Below are 17,598 nucleotides of genomic sequence, written 5' to 3'. Positions count from 1 at the left end.
CAGGCATATGCGTCTTTGTTTGGAGTTTGTTTACTGGGATAAAAAAGCCCTGATCGTAGACCGTCCTTTGCCATTTTTTTACATCTGCTCACTGGCCTGAGCCGACCTTAACCTTTGTTATTTAAGCTTATCATTAATTTCAATGATCATATATAAAAATAAAATTTTATGTTTAATTGTCTACGTAATTATTTCAAGTTATAAAAAAAATTCTTTTCATAAATATACATGATCAGGCTGATTTTTTTTTTTAGTAAATATTATGTATCATTGTTCATGTAATTATTTCAGGCCATAATAATAACAATAATAATAATATGTTATGTATGTGTGTTTTTTTTTTTTTTATATTCGTTGAAATTTTTGTTGTTATTAATTATTAAAATTTCTCAATATTTGTGAAATTGTATTGTCGTTTGCCGTAAATAGTTTTTAATATCTTTTAAAAAATTTATGAGATAAAATATTGATTTGTATTTATAATATGAGTATTTTTTTATTGGGAATGGTGTAAGATTAAAATAGCAAGCAAACCCTCAAAAACACAGATTACTACTATTTAACTTCCACATATATTTATTTTTTTCGAAAACATAATATTTATTATTACAAATATCGCATCCAAAATTTATTTTTAAACTGAACAAAAAAAGAAGAAGAAAGAAATCACCAACCATAACCATACACTTTCTCATTTAATTCCCGAATTTCCCTTGAAATTATTTCAAACAAACTATTACAATTGTTTAATTCAGTGATCAAAATATAAAGCACGATTTTAATTTTAATTTGATAATTATAACAGGCAATTTTGTTTCAATAAAATCATAGGGTAACTTTCAGTAATAGAAATTCCAAATCATATTTATATAGATAGCTAGATGCATGCATGTAACTTTTGGGCCAATGATCTTTTGGAATAATACAAAGCTTTTCTAAAGTAAATCCATGATGGCTTCATAAGCTGCACAGCTTAAAAGCATCGAGCACGCTTTCCGTATTTAAGGATAATCGACTCTGATCTTTCTCCCAATGTTCTTGTTGTTAATATGATTTGGAAATTAACTTGGGTCACAAATAAAATAATTTAAGTTTAATTGTATGTGAAAATATTTTATGAAAACTGATAAATTGTATTATTTGAATATAAAAAAATAAAGGGTCTATATATAAGAAATATAAAATAGACTCGATAGACTCAAATTTAAATAATTTAATCTATGTATAAGACCAAATTTAAATATAAATCTACTAAATTTATAACTGAATATCTAAAATATCTCAAACATTCTCCCTCAAACTCAAGTGGTGTAACAGAAACTAACTTGACTTTGCAAAGAAAGATTGAAGATGACGCAGTCATAATCATCCATCATACCAAAATCTGAAGCAGCGTCTACAACTGAATTGGAGTTAGAAAAACTCTCACCAGAATCGAAAAACACGGAACTGAAAAATACGAAACTCTCTCCGGAGCCTAAAAACCACAAAACTCTAACAGGAGCCCAAAAAAACGACCGACCTTTAACTTGAGCAGGAAACGACGAGAGTATTTTCTACAAAGTCGGAAACAATGGGACCCTAGACAAAGTCAGAAACGACGAGACTATCAATGCAGTCGGAAGTAATATTTTGTATTGAACCATGATAAACAATTAAAGGCCAAAATCGGATGCAAACTTGGAAACAAACTTGACCGACGACCAAATGTAGATGGATCTCAAAATCAAAAGATCTCAACTGACACCGTAAAATCAAAATAAAAAAAAAATAAAAAATATCAACTTTGGGAGACCTTCGGGAACATTCCAGGTTGAATGTACTCGAAAAAAAGCGGGTTAGTAGATTATATTTATGGAAATAGAAAAATAGGCTTTGATATCATGTGAAAATATTTTATAAAAATTGAAAATTTGTATTATTTGATCATAAAAAATAAAAGCTTGTGTATAGGCAATAAAAAATTGATTCTATAGACTTAAATCTAAATAATATAATTTATAAATAAGATCAAATCTATTTTTTTTTGAGAGAGAAAAATAATTAATTGCATTAATAATAAAGACAATGTCTATTTATAAGCATGGTCCAAAATAGATAAAAGCAAGCAATAAAATAAACAAATAAATATATGATAATAAATATTCTAACATCGTATGATGTAAATTACCTACTCACCTAAAATTTTAAGTTGTTAGGATATACATTATTTTTATTTATTTATCTACAAATGAGAGTAAACCAACAATGTAAATGTTAGAGTATTCACAATATAATATATATTAAAATAAATACCGCAGAAACATATATTATAGATTTCAAACCTGCAGTCATTACTATTTCTATTCGGGAAGGAAAACAGTTTCTTCCATAACCTGTGGACGACGGTAGATTGGTGTGCCTTTATCTTTTCTTTCTATTAGTTCCAAACCCTCGCTCTTCGAATTCAGTGATATATTTTTTTCTTAGTGTAGAGTAAATCTAGAAACCAGTTGATTTTTATACTTAAATAAATTTGTCCATCACAAATTTGACTAACATATTAGAAAATAATACTCCCTCCGTCCCACTTCTCATGTCCACATTTTCATTTCCGTCCGTCCCATTTATTTTGTCACTTTTATTTTTTGGAAAATAATTATACACTTTAATCTTATTTTTAAAAATTTAATTTATAACTTTTTTAATTTGAATTATACTAATCAATTATCTTAATCTTAATCTATAATTATTTTTATTATACAATAATTATTTTCACTAATATATTTTTAATTATTTACTAATTATATTTCTCTTAAATTTTCGTGTCTACAATAATGGAGATAAAATATCCGGGATGGAGGAAGTTTTCAATAACAACATTGTATAGGTGAATATGCATCAATGAAGTCAAACCCTTTGATTTTGGTAGGGGGTTTTGCTACAAGACATGCTTTAAATTTGTCACTAGATCCGTTATCATTTATTATTTTATCAAAATCCATTTAGTCTCAAGAGGTTTATAATCTTTGGGAAATGGCTATAACATAAAAGATAATGACAACTATGATTAATTCTTTTTGTAGATTGTCTAATTGAAAATGGCATGTCTCTTTATGACACTAGCTACCCAAAATAAAAAAAAAAAAAAAATACTCCCTCCATCCATTAAAATTAGTCACTTGGGCCGGAATGGAGATTAAAAAGAATTAATATTTTATTGAAAAAGTGATAAGTAGTTAGAGGGTATTTTTTAAAAAATTAGTTGGAAATTAAAGTAAATGAAGAGATATAATGTAATAAAGTTAGTAGTATTTGTTGTAAATAAGTGTTGAATGAAAGATAATAATTAAATATTGATTTTTCGACTTTGCTAAATTAGTAATAGGATAAATTTAATGAAAAAGAAAGCGAGAATAAATTTGACGGATGGAAAGGGGGGGAGGAATATTTACTGAATAGAAATGAAATCAACTTCTCTAAATGGCTTGTAGAAAATAAGTATGTATGAAACAATCTCAATAGTATAAAATTAACAGAAGAATAATATGTTGTGACTAAAGAAGGCCTTGTATGGCCTTAAACAACCACCGTGATCTAGGAATAATTGAAATAATTAAAACTTCCAGCTGCGGAATTCGAGAAATGTTCACATGACCTCCATTATACGTTCACAAAAATTATAGCTATAATATTTTACTTGTCTATGCACAAGTTGAAAATGTCATCCTTCAAGGAATACGCCAAGCATACTGAAAAATTTATGCATACCATGATTCTCGAATTTGAGATTATCAATCTTAGTGTTATGAGTTTTTATCTTAGCATCAAAATAAGGTAATAAGAAGATGGCATTTTTATTAGCTAAAAAGGTAGGTGTGTTTGTTTGGGGGTTTGGATTTTGAGTTGAAATTTGAATAGTAAAAATTTTGAATTTGAATAGTTGTATGATGTTATATAAATAGGTATTGATGTGATGTTTTGAATGTAAAATTGATTTTTAGTATAACATAAAAAATAAAAAATAGGTGTTTAATTTGATATTTTTGGGAGAAAAAAATTTGGATGAATAGTGAATTTAAAATCTAATCCCCCTAAACCCTAAATCCTACTTCATGATTCTTGTTGGAGGCCTCTGATATTTGGTTTGAGTAAGACTTGACATCTGTATAATAAGTGTAGTGTGGAGTTATTTTTGGCCAATGACAAGTGAGTCCGGTAATGCACAAACCTGCACAACCCGAAACTCGGATCCAGTGACCCGAACCAGATCCGGTTCTACTGTGAAACCGGCGGTCCACAGCTGAACCGAACCCGGTCCGGTTCTGTGCCTTATACAAAAGGGGCAGGGGCTCGGCTTGAGGAGATACATACATACAGACATACATACAGACTCACTCTCATTCCCTTCATTCTCTCTCCCCTATTCACAAAATCTTTTCTTTAGAAGCCCTAATTGACGACGGCGACTCCAGCGATCTTCCTTGAGTCTTCTCCGGTGATCTGTCCGGCGATTCGACTGGTTCGACTGAGCTTTTTGCTAAACAGCCTGTGCTGAGGCTGTTCCTCGGTTCGATTTACGATTTCGAGCATTCCTTTACAGTGTATTGATTAAGTTGACTGTTGCGAAGGGTTAGGCTTAAAATCGTTTGTGTTTCCGTTAGATCGTGGTCTGGTTCGCATGTTTGTTGCGTTTCCGTGGATGTCGGTTGTGTTTGGGTTGTTATTTGTGCATTACAGTGGGTATTAGGATCGATTTTAGATTGGGTAACTTGAGTCCGAACATTTGCTTTCGTTTAATAAAAGATTCTTTAAGTTCTTTGGTTTAATTAGTGGTTTTATCTTGTATATATGACATATTGATCTTGAATGTGTAACAACAAGTGGTATCAGAGCCTATATGTCATTTTGAGTTTACTGGAAAGTTGAAAAACGAGATTTATGGTGAACAACCTGTTCTCATTGTAAAAACCAGAAGGTTTTTGTAAATAGATTCAAGGCTGTGCAAAATCTAGTTAGAAAACATTACTGGATTGAAAACTTGTTTGTGAAGTGGTGTTAAACACCCTTGAAAAGTTTCATTTCTCCTTGAAAAGGCTTTAGTTAGCCTTGTAGGAGATTAAGACTCGAAATCACCCATATACTGGTTGATTTGTATGGTTTTCTTTTAGCTAAATCATCCAAACTTTACTAATTTGTGTATTAAGTGCGCAGTGAACAAGTTTTGTTAGGTGAAGTGGCCTGGATTATGAAAAGAACACCAAAGAACTGTTGTGGAGCAAGGAGTGGGTAAAATTTCATTCAAATACAAGCTGTTAATGTGAAAATTAAGTGTTGTGCTTGTTTTTAAATTGGCTGCTTGAGGTTTTAGTTGGTTGTTTGTGTGAATTGTTGTGGCTGTTAATTGTTTGGTTGTTTGATAAGCGTTTTGTTGTGGTTGTTGAGTGGTTAAGTCTTGTTGTGAATCAGTTAGATAGCTGTTTTTCAGTTAGTAATATTAACTACCCTAAAAGTTGGTTTTCAAAAGAAATTAACTCAAGGATTGGTTGATATTAATAAGTCAAAATTGAGGTTGTTTGCAAATTCTGATTTACCTAAGCAAAACCAGAAGCTGGTCAATTGTTTAAAATCAATTTTGTGAAAATCTGGACTGTTTTTTGAAAATACAGTGAGATACTTTCTAAAATCAGTAAAATGGCAGGTCAAAACTATTTTAATATACAACATTTTGATGGAAAAACTGATTTTGTTATTTGGAAATAAAAAATGAGAAGTGTTCTTGTAACCCAAAGATTAATAAAAGCTGTGGAAGTTGATCCAACAGATGATATTCCTACTGCAAAAGGGATGAGCTGGATGAACTTACATCATCTTATATTATCTTGAACCTAGCTGATTCTGTAATAAGAAAACTAGGAGCTTATGAATCAGCCAAGGACTTGCGGGACAAGTTGAATGAAATGTATACTGAAATTTCTCTTCCAAATAGAATACATCTTTTAGAAAAGTTTTTCAGTTACAAATTAGACCTTTCAAAGTCAATAGATGAAAATTTAGATGTTTTTACCAAATTAATTCAAGATATTAAACTAATAGGGGATAAAACAATAGATAATTACAGCTCTATTGTCTTGTTAAATGCCATTCCTAGTTCATATTCAGATGTAAAATCAGTAATAAAATATGGTAGGGATGTAATTACACTTGATGTGGTTATAAATGGTCTAAAAAGTAAGGAAGTAGACTTGAAACTTAATACATCTAACAAACAATCACATTGTGAAGTCATGCATGTTAGGGGTAGATCTCCTTTTAGGCCTAACAAGAATGGTTCTTCTTTTAATACTAATAAACATGGAAACAGCTCCTACAATAGTCAATATAAGAAGAAACCTAGAAGTAAGTCTAGAAATAGGTCACAAACACCCTCTAAGTTAATTAGGAGGTGTTTTAATTGTGGGGATCCCTCACATTTTATTAGGAACTGCCCTAAGAAAGGTAGAAACAATGCAAACAATAATAACAATTTGAGCATAGGAACAGCCCCTATAAATGCCACTTTGAATGAGCAAGCAAACTTGATATTACATGATGAATGTGTGGGCGAAGTATTTGCTGTAACAGCTGATTGTTCAAATATAACAGATTTTAACAAAAATGAGTGGTTATTAGACTCGGCTTGTACCTATCATATGACTCCTTTTAAGGAATTTTTTTGTGATTACAAAACTCTTTCGAATTGCAATGTTACAATGGCTGATAATAGGGTTTGTGGAGTCATGGAAATAGGGACTGTTGTGTTAACATTTGGTTCGAGAAATGTGTTGAAACTTTGCAATGTGAGACATGTTCCAAATTTGTCAAGCAATTTGCTTTCATGTGTTGGTTTGTCTTCTCTAGGCTTAGAGGGGAAACGGGGAATGAATTCTAAGAAAATTACAAAGGGTTCTTTAATTGTTTTCAAGGCTGTTTTGAGGAATAACCTCTATGTGGTGACTGCTGTGCCTGAAATTAAATATGAATTGTGTGTTAATGTTGTAAAAGATAACATAGTGTTGTGGCATAGAAGATTGGGTCATCTAAGTAATAGAGGATTAGAGATTTTACAAAAATCTGGATATTTTGGCCTTGAAAAACTTTCAACTTTACCATTTTGTGAAAATTGCATTTATGGAAAACACCATAAAGTTTCATTTCCTCAAAAACCAACTGAAAACATAATTTTTTCAAGAGATTACTTGGAATATCTTCACTCGGATGTGTGGGGTCCTTCAAGTGAACCCACATATGGAGGCAGAAGATATTTCTTGTCCATAATTGATGATTTTTCAAGAAAGGTTTGGTTTTTTTTTGCTGAAACAGAAATCTGATGTATTTGAGACTTTTAAAAACTGGAAAATTGAAATTGAAAATCAAACGGGAAAGAGGATTAAGTGCTTAAGGACTGATAATGGTTTGGAATTTTGCAATACATGGTTTGATAATTTTTGTATTGAAAATGGAATAACAAGGCATAAAACAGCCCCTTACAACCCCCAACAAAATAGGGTTGCTGAAAGGATGAACCGAACTTTATTGGAAAGAGTTCTAAGCTTATTAGCTTCTTCGGGTTTATCCAAGAGTTTTTGGGGCGAGGCTGTTAAAACAGCCACCTACCTAATAAATAGATCTCCCTCAGTACCTTTAAAAGGTGCTTGTCCCGAGTCTATTTGGAGTGGTAGGCATATAGATTTGTCAAATCTAAGAGTCTTTGGCTGTTCAACGTTTGCACGTGTTTTAAGTGATAAACTTGAGCCTAGGGCTGAGAAATGTGTCTTTCTAGGATATCCCGAAGGAGTAAAAGGATATAGATTATGGTTAAATTCAAAACCTGGTTTTAAAACATTTATTAGTCGAGATGTAGCATTTAATGAAAATGAAATGCCCTGTTTGAAAGAAAATCAGTCCATAATTGATGAAAATTCAGTGAAAAGTGACTCAAATAATACTCAAAGTGAGGTGGAGCAAACTCATCTTAATCCAGCCTCTTCTTCAGCTGAATTAAGTGAGTATTTTGCTCCTGATATAGCTGATTACGAACCAACAAATGCTGATTCAGAATTCTGCACAGGGCAGGCAGAATCTGATCCAGGCATTAGTCCTGGAGTTGTAATTGGGGATGAAAATTCTGACCCTGCTGTGAGTGAACCGTATAATCTTGAGAATTATCAACTAACTAGGGATAGAAGTAAGCGGAACATTAGGCTTTCATCTAGATTAAATGACTTTGATGTTACTTCATTTGTTCATAATGTGTTTGAGTCATTAGATGAGAATGAACCAAAGTCATACTATGAGGCAATAAATTCAAAACATAGAAATGAATGGGTTAAGGCTATGAATGAAGAGATGAAATCTCTAAATGATAATAATACCTGGAATTTGGTGCAAAGATTCCCTAACTATTCTGTAATTGAATGTAAATGGTTGTATAAAGTCAAACAAGATGAAAATGGAGTTAGATTTGAAGCTAGATTAGTTGCTAAGGGATATAATCAAAAGGAAGGTATAGATTACAATGAGATATTTGCACCGGTTGTTAAATATTCCACTATAAGATGCATGCTTACTTTGGTTGCTTATTTTGATTGGGAATTGATACAATTAGATATAAAAACAGCATTTTTACATGGTGATTTAGTTGAGAAGATATACATGAAACAACCGGAAGGATATCTTGATAAAAATAAAACAAATCATGTTTGTCTTTTAAAGAAATCCCTCTATGGATTAAAAGGCAATGAAACTTAAAATTTGATGAATGCATGAGATCTATAGAATTCATTAGAAGTAACTTTGACCACTGCTTATATTTTAAGATAGCATGTAAACATCCTATATTCTTACTGCTGTATGTTGATGATATGTTGTTGATGGGTCTTTGTTTGGAGTCAATAAATCATGTGAAAGATTGTTTAAGTAAGAAATTTGATATGAAACATTTAGGGGATGCAAAAGTAATACTTGGCATGAATATAGTGAGGAATAGAAGGGAGAATATGCTGTTTCTTAACCAATCCACTTATATTAAGAAAATTCTGAAAAAGTTTTCAATGTGTGATGCAAAATGCTCAACAGTCCCTTTAGCACCTAATTTCATTTTGTCTAAAGAACAATGTCCAAAATCTAAAAGTGATGTGATTTGCATGAAGAATGTTCCTTACTATAATGCCATAGGCTCCATCATGTACCTAATGGTATGTACTAGACCCGATTTAGCATATGCCTTTAGTTGTTTGAGTCGCTATATGGCTAATCATGGTGTGGAACATTGGAATGCTTTAAAATGTGTGTTTACGTATTTGGTTGGTACTATTGATGTTGGTTTAGTTTTTTGTAAACACATAAGGGAGATTAAACTAAATGGGTATGTGGATTCCAATTATGCTAATGATAGAGATTCTAGGAAGTCAACTACATCTTATATCTTTACACTATGTGTTCATGTGTTAGTTGGAAGTCTCAGCTCCAACATATAGTTGCTCTTTCTACTACCGAATCTGAATATGTGGCTATAACGGAAGCATTAAAAGAAGCTTTATGGTTAAAAGGCCTGTTAAGTGAAATTGGATATTTGGAAAATGAAGTAACTGTTTTTTCAGATAGTCAATCGGGAATCCAACTTTGTAAAAACCCTGTTTTTCATGACCGAACTAAACATATATGTTAGGTTTCATTTTATACGTGATGTTGTGTCAAAAGGTTTTTTGAAACTTGAAAAAAATTCCAACCGAATATAACCCTGCGGACATGGGGAGTAAAGTTTTGTCAGTTTCAAAATTTAACTTGTGTAAGAAAACGGTGTATATTGATACTTTTGATTAGAATTTGGTTTTTTTTCAAACTGTAATTTAAATTTTTTTTGTTCTGTTTTTCCAGCACTATTTTTCAGCACTGGTTCTGTTTTGAGTGTTGGAATGAATTTTTTTTTTGTTTTGAGAATTCTAATCTTGGTAGGTAATTCCGTAGGTTAAACGATTGAAAGCGATCATTGCTCGGACCGTGATGACACCCATGATGTGCCACTTTCTCCATGCCCAAAAATGTGGAGATTGTGGAGTTATTTTTGGCCAATGACAAGTGAGGCCGGTAATGCACAAACCCGCACAACCCGAAACCCGGATCCAGTGACCCGAACCAGATCCGGTTCTACTGTGAAACCGGCGGTCCACAGCTGAACCAAACCCGGTCCGGTTCTGTGCCTTATACAAAAGGGGCAGGGGCCCGGTTTGAGGAGATACATACATAGAGACATACATACAGACTCACTCTCATTCCTTGCATTCTCTCTCCCCGATTCACAAAATCTTTTCTCTAGAAGCCCTAATCGACGACGGCGACTCCAGCGATCTTCCTTGAGTCTTCTCCGGTGATCTGTCCGGCGATTCGACTGGTTCGACTGAGCTCTTTGCTAAACAGCCTATGCTGAGGCTGTTCCTCGGTTCGATTTACGATTTTGAGCATTCCTTTACAGTGTATTGATTAAGTTGACCGTTGCGAAGGGTTAGGCTTAAAATCATTTGTGTTTTCGTTAGATCGTGGTCTGGTTCGCATTTTTGTTGTGTTTCCGTGGATGTCGGTTGTGTTTGGGTTGTTATTGTGCATTACAGTGGGTATTAGGATCGATTTTAGATTGGGTAACCTGAGTCCGAACATTTGCTTTCGTTTAATAAAAGATTCTTTAAGTTCTTTGGTTTAATTAGTGGTTTTATCTTGTATATATGACATATTGATCTTGAATGTGTAACAACATGTAGAGAAATTTTATTACTTTTCTTAAAAATAAAATATCATTATTTTTTTCTTACATTTGATTCTCACACATCTATATTTACATTTGATTTATTTATGTTAGGTTCTTTGTAAGATTGTGGAAGAGTGAGGGAATGATTAACTATCTATGTATGTGATCATGTCGGATTATTAAAAGAGATTAGGTGGTTCATAATAACTATGTATGTAGAAACTTTGTCAACTTGCTCAATTTGTGACTATGATTTAATCTTGACTAATGAGTGGGTATTAGAGGGGAAGGGCCACTAGCATCTAATGACAGTGACTTTTGTTTTACATAATGTTCTTAGTTATGGATCTGAAGCTCCGTTGTAATTCTTAAGGTTGAGTACCAATTGAGTCAAGAGTTAAACCTAAGGAAATAAGTCTGATCACAATCATTATTTTAGAAACGATTCTACCTTATACATATCATTTTTGCTTAAACACAATAATCTTTTGGAACGATGGAATGAAAACGAGAAAAACAATACAAAAGTTATAAATAAAATTAAAAACCATATTTTTATACTCAATTCTGCCCATCCTAAGGCCTCCATTTGAGAGATACCAACCCAAATTTATCCACTATAATATTAGTCCAATATGAACAAGTTACACTCCCATATCATCACTCAAGACTACTCAAACAAAACTATAAATAACTCATTAATCCAATGATTACTATGAGAGAGGGTGAACTTCGTCGCAAGGATAGCTTCACAACGCTTCGACTGTTGGTTCTTTAATCTTTCATTTTGAGTGGTAAAACAGTATCATTTTATCATCCTTCCTCACCAACTCTTTGTTCTAAACCTTCTAGACAACTTCAACAAGCTCCATGGAAAACACCACTCGATTTCACAATTTCTTCAGCTAAAAACAAGTTTAAAACCTAGCATACTAGGAATACGTTTCAAATCATTCGAAAATGCACTAAAGCAAAATGGAAATCACTTCATGATATCCCCAATCAATACATAGTTTTTTACCCATAATCCCACATATAATTAAGTACACAAGAAATACTAGCATACATGCATGGGGATACGACTTTCTTCAAAACAAAGAAAAGAAAAAAAGAATGACTCTCTTACTCTTTCTCACACCCGTTTCTTTCTTTGTTGATGAAAATGAAAGGGTCATACACTTCAAAATGAAATGTGTATGTATATTCGTGTTACAAACCATTCGCCTCCAATTAGAACTTAACAATACAAAAGTATTGGCAAATAAATATGCAACCACAATAAGATTTACTTTTTCAGATAGTTTGGAGATACATTTTGATAGCTTTTACGTATTGTCTCTTTTGGCTCACTTTTGCACCTTCAAATCTTCTGGCATTTTGCTAAATCGAATTTAAAATTCTAAGATGATCTTTAAAGTTCCCAAATGGACAAAGAAGGCCCATCTTTTAACTATAAAGCACATGGGAAAATTTCACTTTGAAAAGTTCTTTTTTGAAATTCTAATCGTACACACGGATCATTTGGATATTATCCAATGGACATGTACATAACATACAAAAGCCAAAATCCTTACTCCAACATTTCAATTTCTTTGTTTAATTTTTCTTTGTCATTAAGTTTAATTTTGACTTTAATAGTCGTGCGTACTTTTTGTTAGAAATTTTATACAAATTAAAATTTCTTTGATTGATCTCGTACTTACATATATATATATATAATGTAAAAATTGAATTATTATTATTTTTTTTTAGAGTACAACTATATATATATATATTTATAATGGGCAGTTCCAAGTAATTTCAATGTTATAATTATATTCATCCAAACAATATTTTATATAATGTTTTATGAGTAGCCACACACATACCAAGAATAACTGAATAATGGTATGTTGGTTTTCTTTAGAGAATAATTTTTCTTGAGTTTTCTTGATTTTTTTAAGACTAATAGATATGGCACGTGTGACAAATCCCAAAGAATTTAATAATCTTATTTTCATTAGAGTTGAGTTTTATGCTGAGATATCAATTGTATTAGGTAAAAAAAAATAATTGATTGTGATTTATTTTTCCTGTTGTGTGCATATTTTTACTTTATTTCTGTACCTGCATCCTATCATGTTCTTTTTTTTTTTTTTTTTTTCCTATTTTGTTCATTGTTCTAATTTGGCTTTGAACATATTGCATTCAATATTAATTGGTGGGCTATACATAAAAAGGCAACCATCACAAACCCTCCTCTATAAACACGTGGGTGAAGAAAGTAAAGCAATTAAAATAAGCAACAAACTCTCAAGTTTCAACTCTTATGTTCTGAGTATTTGAATTGAATTATTCCAAAATTAATTTCAGAATAATTTGACTAGGGGATAAAATTTTGAAAAAAATTATAATTAAAAGATCAATTCAATCCAATTCAATACACCAAACTTCTCTACATTGATCATCACCTTATCCTATTTATTATTAAATATAGAATTACGGTCCCCTAAGAATGTCTTAAGTTAATTAGATTATAGAGGTTAAATAACATAACTGAAATAAATAATCCCTCCAAATCATTCGTAGTAATTAAGCATACGTTAATGGTAGTGGCTAAAGTTGATAATATTATTTATCGATCCTAATAACATAAAAATGATGATATTTTATTGTTAGAGTGAGATAAATAAAAAATAAAATAGAGTATTTTGAAAAAAATATTAAATGAATAATGAAATATGGTGGCATAAGTAGAAAAAACAATCACAATTTAGCTATTATGTGCTAAAGTTAGAGTAATAAAATTGTAGATGAATAAAATAGTTTATTAAAATATAAATTATGAATAAATTTAATAATAGAAAAAAAAAGAAAAAAAAAAGAAAGAAAAGAACAATAATGACATACTTTTTAGGGACAAACAAAATATATATATATATATATATTTTTAATTATCAGAACTCATTATTATCCACAACCGGTAATTCTTATATTAATTTTTATAATTATCCTATTCCATCTTATAGATAAAATGAAGTAATCTCTCAAATTATGATTAAATAATATAATCCTATCTAAATACACGTGAATGAATTTTAATTCTATTATTTTGTGAGAGAGGTAATAGCCACTTGCTTCCTCTTATATATATATATTATTTATTTATATATGTGTACATTATCTCAGTTCAATGAACCATTAAATAATAGCAAGTAATACTTAGTAGCTATTTTCATATTATTTGAATTTTGTGAGATGTTTTAAATTATTGAAAGATATATATTCAAACGTCAACAATAAGATGTCATTTTATTATTATTATTATTATTATTATATTGTGTTTTTGGGTGGGTATATTAGTAGTTGTCGCCTAGTGGTCTGAAACGAAACTAATGTAGTTGTTATCTGGGGCAACGATCATATGGAAAACCGCCAACCACGGACTCACGCTTATATTCGATGTATGTTTTGCGTCGTTATATATTGAAATATGATTATTTTGGTCGTCATCATAATCTGGTGATATATTTTTATGAATAAATATATAAATTATATTTAACTTTATATGTATATAACACATAGGGTATTTATGCACTATAATATATATGTATATATAGAACGGTATAGATATATAACTGTGAATCACACCAAACGTATAAGAACAGACATAATGTTTGAAGAGATATTTTATTGGAAGAAAATACGAATATTTTTTGAAAAATATAAAGTTCAAATAATTTTTTTTAAAAAATAATTAGTAAAAAAACACTATCCACACCATGTACATACATATATGAATTTATGTACAATATATATATATATATATTTATAAGTACAATATTCTCTCTTGAATATTTCAATCCAAAAACATATGTTATGTCAAAGCTAGATTAAACAAAAAACTTATTTGTAAAAAAAAATTATGATAAAGGTGTTATGATAAAGGTGTGTTTGTTTGTGGTTTCGAATTTTGTGATTTGGATTTTCGAATAGTAAAAATTTAAAGTTGAATAGTTGTTGATGTGATATAAATAAACGTTAGATGTGAAATTTTCAATATAAATAAATTTTTATTATAATATAAAAAAATATAAATTATTTTTTCGGTCTTGTACCCAACCCCTTATCATTTTAATTTAGTAACTGAAGGGTGTATGCGTTTGATCCTAGAATAGAAAATTTGACAGATTTAGGACTCCGTGACCGGAGTCACTCACGTGGCGCTGACAGGGACCGTCGGAGCTGATGTGGACGCCCACGTGGATATCCCATAATTTACACGTATTTTTTTTTTTTTAATACTCATTTTGCACATGGGTCCAATTGGACCAAATTGAAATTTTTAAAGGTGTTCTGTTTTTTATTTTAACACTCACAATTTGGTACGATTGGACCCATGTACAAATATCGATCAACTGATGATCTTAAAAACATATTCCCTTCATGTTCTGTATCTCATTCGAGCCCTAATCAAAAGAAGCAATTCTCTTGTTTCTCGCGAGCTGGAGATCCGCGTTCATCTAGCACAACAATTGTGGGTTAGGGTTTTACAATTTGAGATTGACATTGATTGTTGGAAGCAAAAAAGGCAAGGTATTTGTTAATATAGGGGTTAAAATGTCGGTTTCAAATATTTTATACTATTACATTATAGGTTTTTTACAATATTAAATAAATTTTGAGCACAGGCATCATATTATGTAGAATGTCATATTCACCGATGATGACAGGCTTGAGCAAGTGTTTATGTGGACGGAAGTCTGTTATTCGAAGTTCCTAGAAGAATGAAAACCCCAGTCAGAGGTTCAACTGTTATGCACAATATTGAGTAAGTTTCATCTTTTAGAGTAATTGACTTGTTATTTGTATCTCGAAGGTTGTATTAGATTATCGTTGGTGAATGCTTTCATTTTGTAGAGAGGAGTTCAAGGTTGATGTGGATACTTCTCTTGGGAAGATCCTACTATGTGTGCCCGTGCAAAGCCATCATCCCTATATTGTTGAGAAAATTAAATGAGAAGGAATTCCAAATTTTGAAGTTGAAAGACCGGAAATGAAGGTTGTGGAGTATCATTGCCGCCTTGTATCTTACTATAAGTTGTATGTGCACTTTTTATGAAAATGTATATTATTTGTTAGGTATCGGCTCATGTAGTTTGTCTATTATTTCTTTATGTTCGGTAGTATGTAGATTGAAGGTAAAGTTGTATTTGTTTTGGACGATTAGGCAGTCTATCGGGATTTTTATATGTTAAAAGATGGAAAATGGTGTAAGTGGCTTTTATGTAATCATTTTTGCCATTCTCGTGAAGGGTGTAATCGGATGCTATGTAATTGTTTTGATCATTCCTCCGTATGGTGTAATTTGTTGTTATGTTATGTAATTGTAATGGTCATTGCTCTTAATGGTGTAATTGGTTGTATTTAATTGTTTTATTCATTCTGAATTAAATAACATGTATGTTGGAGAATATCTTTCGTAATTGCTTTATTCAACAGGTAACAATCACGCGCACACAATCACAATAGGAAACATGAAGCAATAGAAAAACGATAATTTCATATATGTGACGTAAATACAAAAGTAGTTCAGAAAACCACACAAAATCCGCCACAATCACATATACCATTCTCATTGTTTAATTAAATACACATGACTGTATACTAAAAGTAGAACTTACAACCACCAACACTAGTTCATGAAAGCACACTAACATAAGTATATAGCAAAAAATAAAACCAAGCAGCATGCACTGTCCATCACAGGAAACAATACACACCATCATAGCAACAAAAAGAGAAACAATTCAAATTATGCAACTTCAAACACTTAGTCATTTCTTCTTTGGACGTCCCCTTCCTCTTTGTTTGTCACTGTACTTTTCCGATACTCAATGAGGTGTCTTAACTCCAACGCCCTAACAGTAGTTGGCATTTCTGATCATGGGAGAATTACTGACGTTGTTGATTTCTTCGCACTACTATTGCATTCCTTGAACATCGAGAGGCCATGGATAGGCTTCACTGGCACCTCTTCAACTTGTTCATTTCCCTTTGACAAGGGCTGACAAAGTAAAACCTAATAACAATTTAGATTTTTTATATACAATAAAGATTCCTACCAAAAAGTTGCAGACGCAAAAGAAAGCTACAAACTTCTATAGTCGGTTCGTGAGTGGTACCAACAGTCAAGTTAGTGGCGGAGTGTTTAGATACAAATTGCACTATTTTTTTCTGTGGTACTAGTCTAGATGGAAGTGGAACTGGACATGGAAAATCCACTAGCTCCTGGTCACGTAAGCTAAATAAATGTAGGCTTAGGCTTAATTTGCTACTGCATAGACTTCGTATTAAAAGCAGTCTACCTACCTATAACTCGTTGTTGGCCGTAGGAACGGATTGTGACAATTGTGTTAGAATTTCTGTAGTAACAGATCAAGTACACTCCATTGAAACAACTTCTTATTGTGGAACATCAGTATTACCTTTTAACCTAAGCTAATGAAAAGAAATGCCCATATTTGAATACACAACAACGGAAAGAAATCTAAATTTACATTCAATATAACTTACACTACGACATGGTTGAATGGAATTTACAACATGCCGTGTTTTCCTCTTAACTCTTGATGTTTGAGAGTCCTATATAATGTAGCACATTTAGTCTCAAAGTGGTGGAGTAAGATGCCATTCACGGAACTGAAAAGATGTTTATTTTACCTGATTTATTGTTTCTGGTTGTGCTTTACTTGGGCAGTGGAGTGAGTTGTGTCCCGCTACACCACAACTTCTGCATGTGATTGAAGTTTGTTATTTTTCTAAACGCCTTGTTCCATTTTTTGTCGTAATCTTTC

Source organism: Andrographis paniculata, unplaced genomic scaffold (genome assembly GCF_009805555.1).
Source record: "Andrographis paniculata isolate CXL003 unplaced genomic scaffold, ASM980555v1 Contig52END, whole genome shotgun sequence".
Lineage (NCBI taxonomy): Eukaryota > Viridiplantae > Streptophyta > Magnoliopsida > Lamiales > Acanthaceae > Andrographis > Andrographis paniculata.
The sequence above is the reverse complement of the archived record's forward strand: the minus strand, read 5'-3'. Positions refer to the sequence as shown.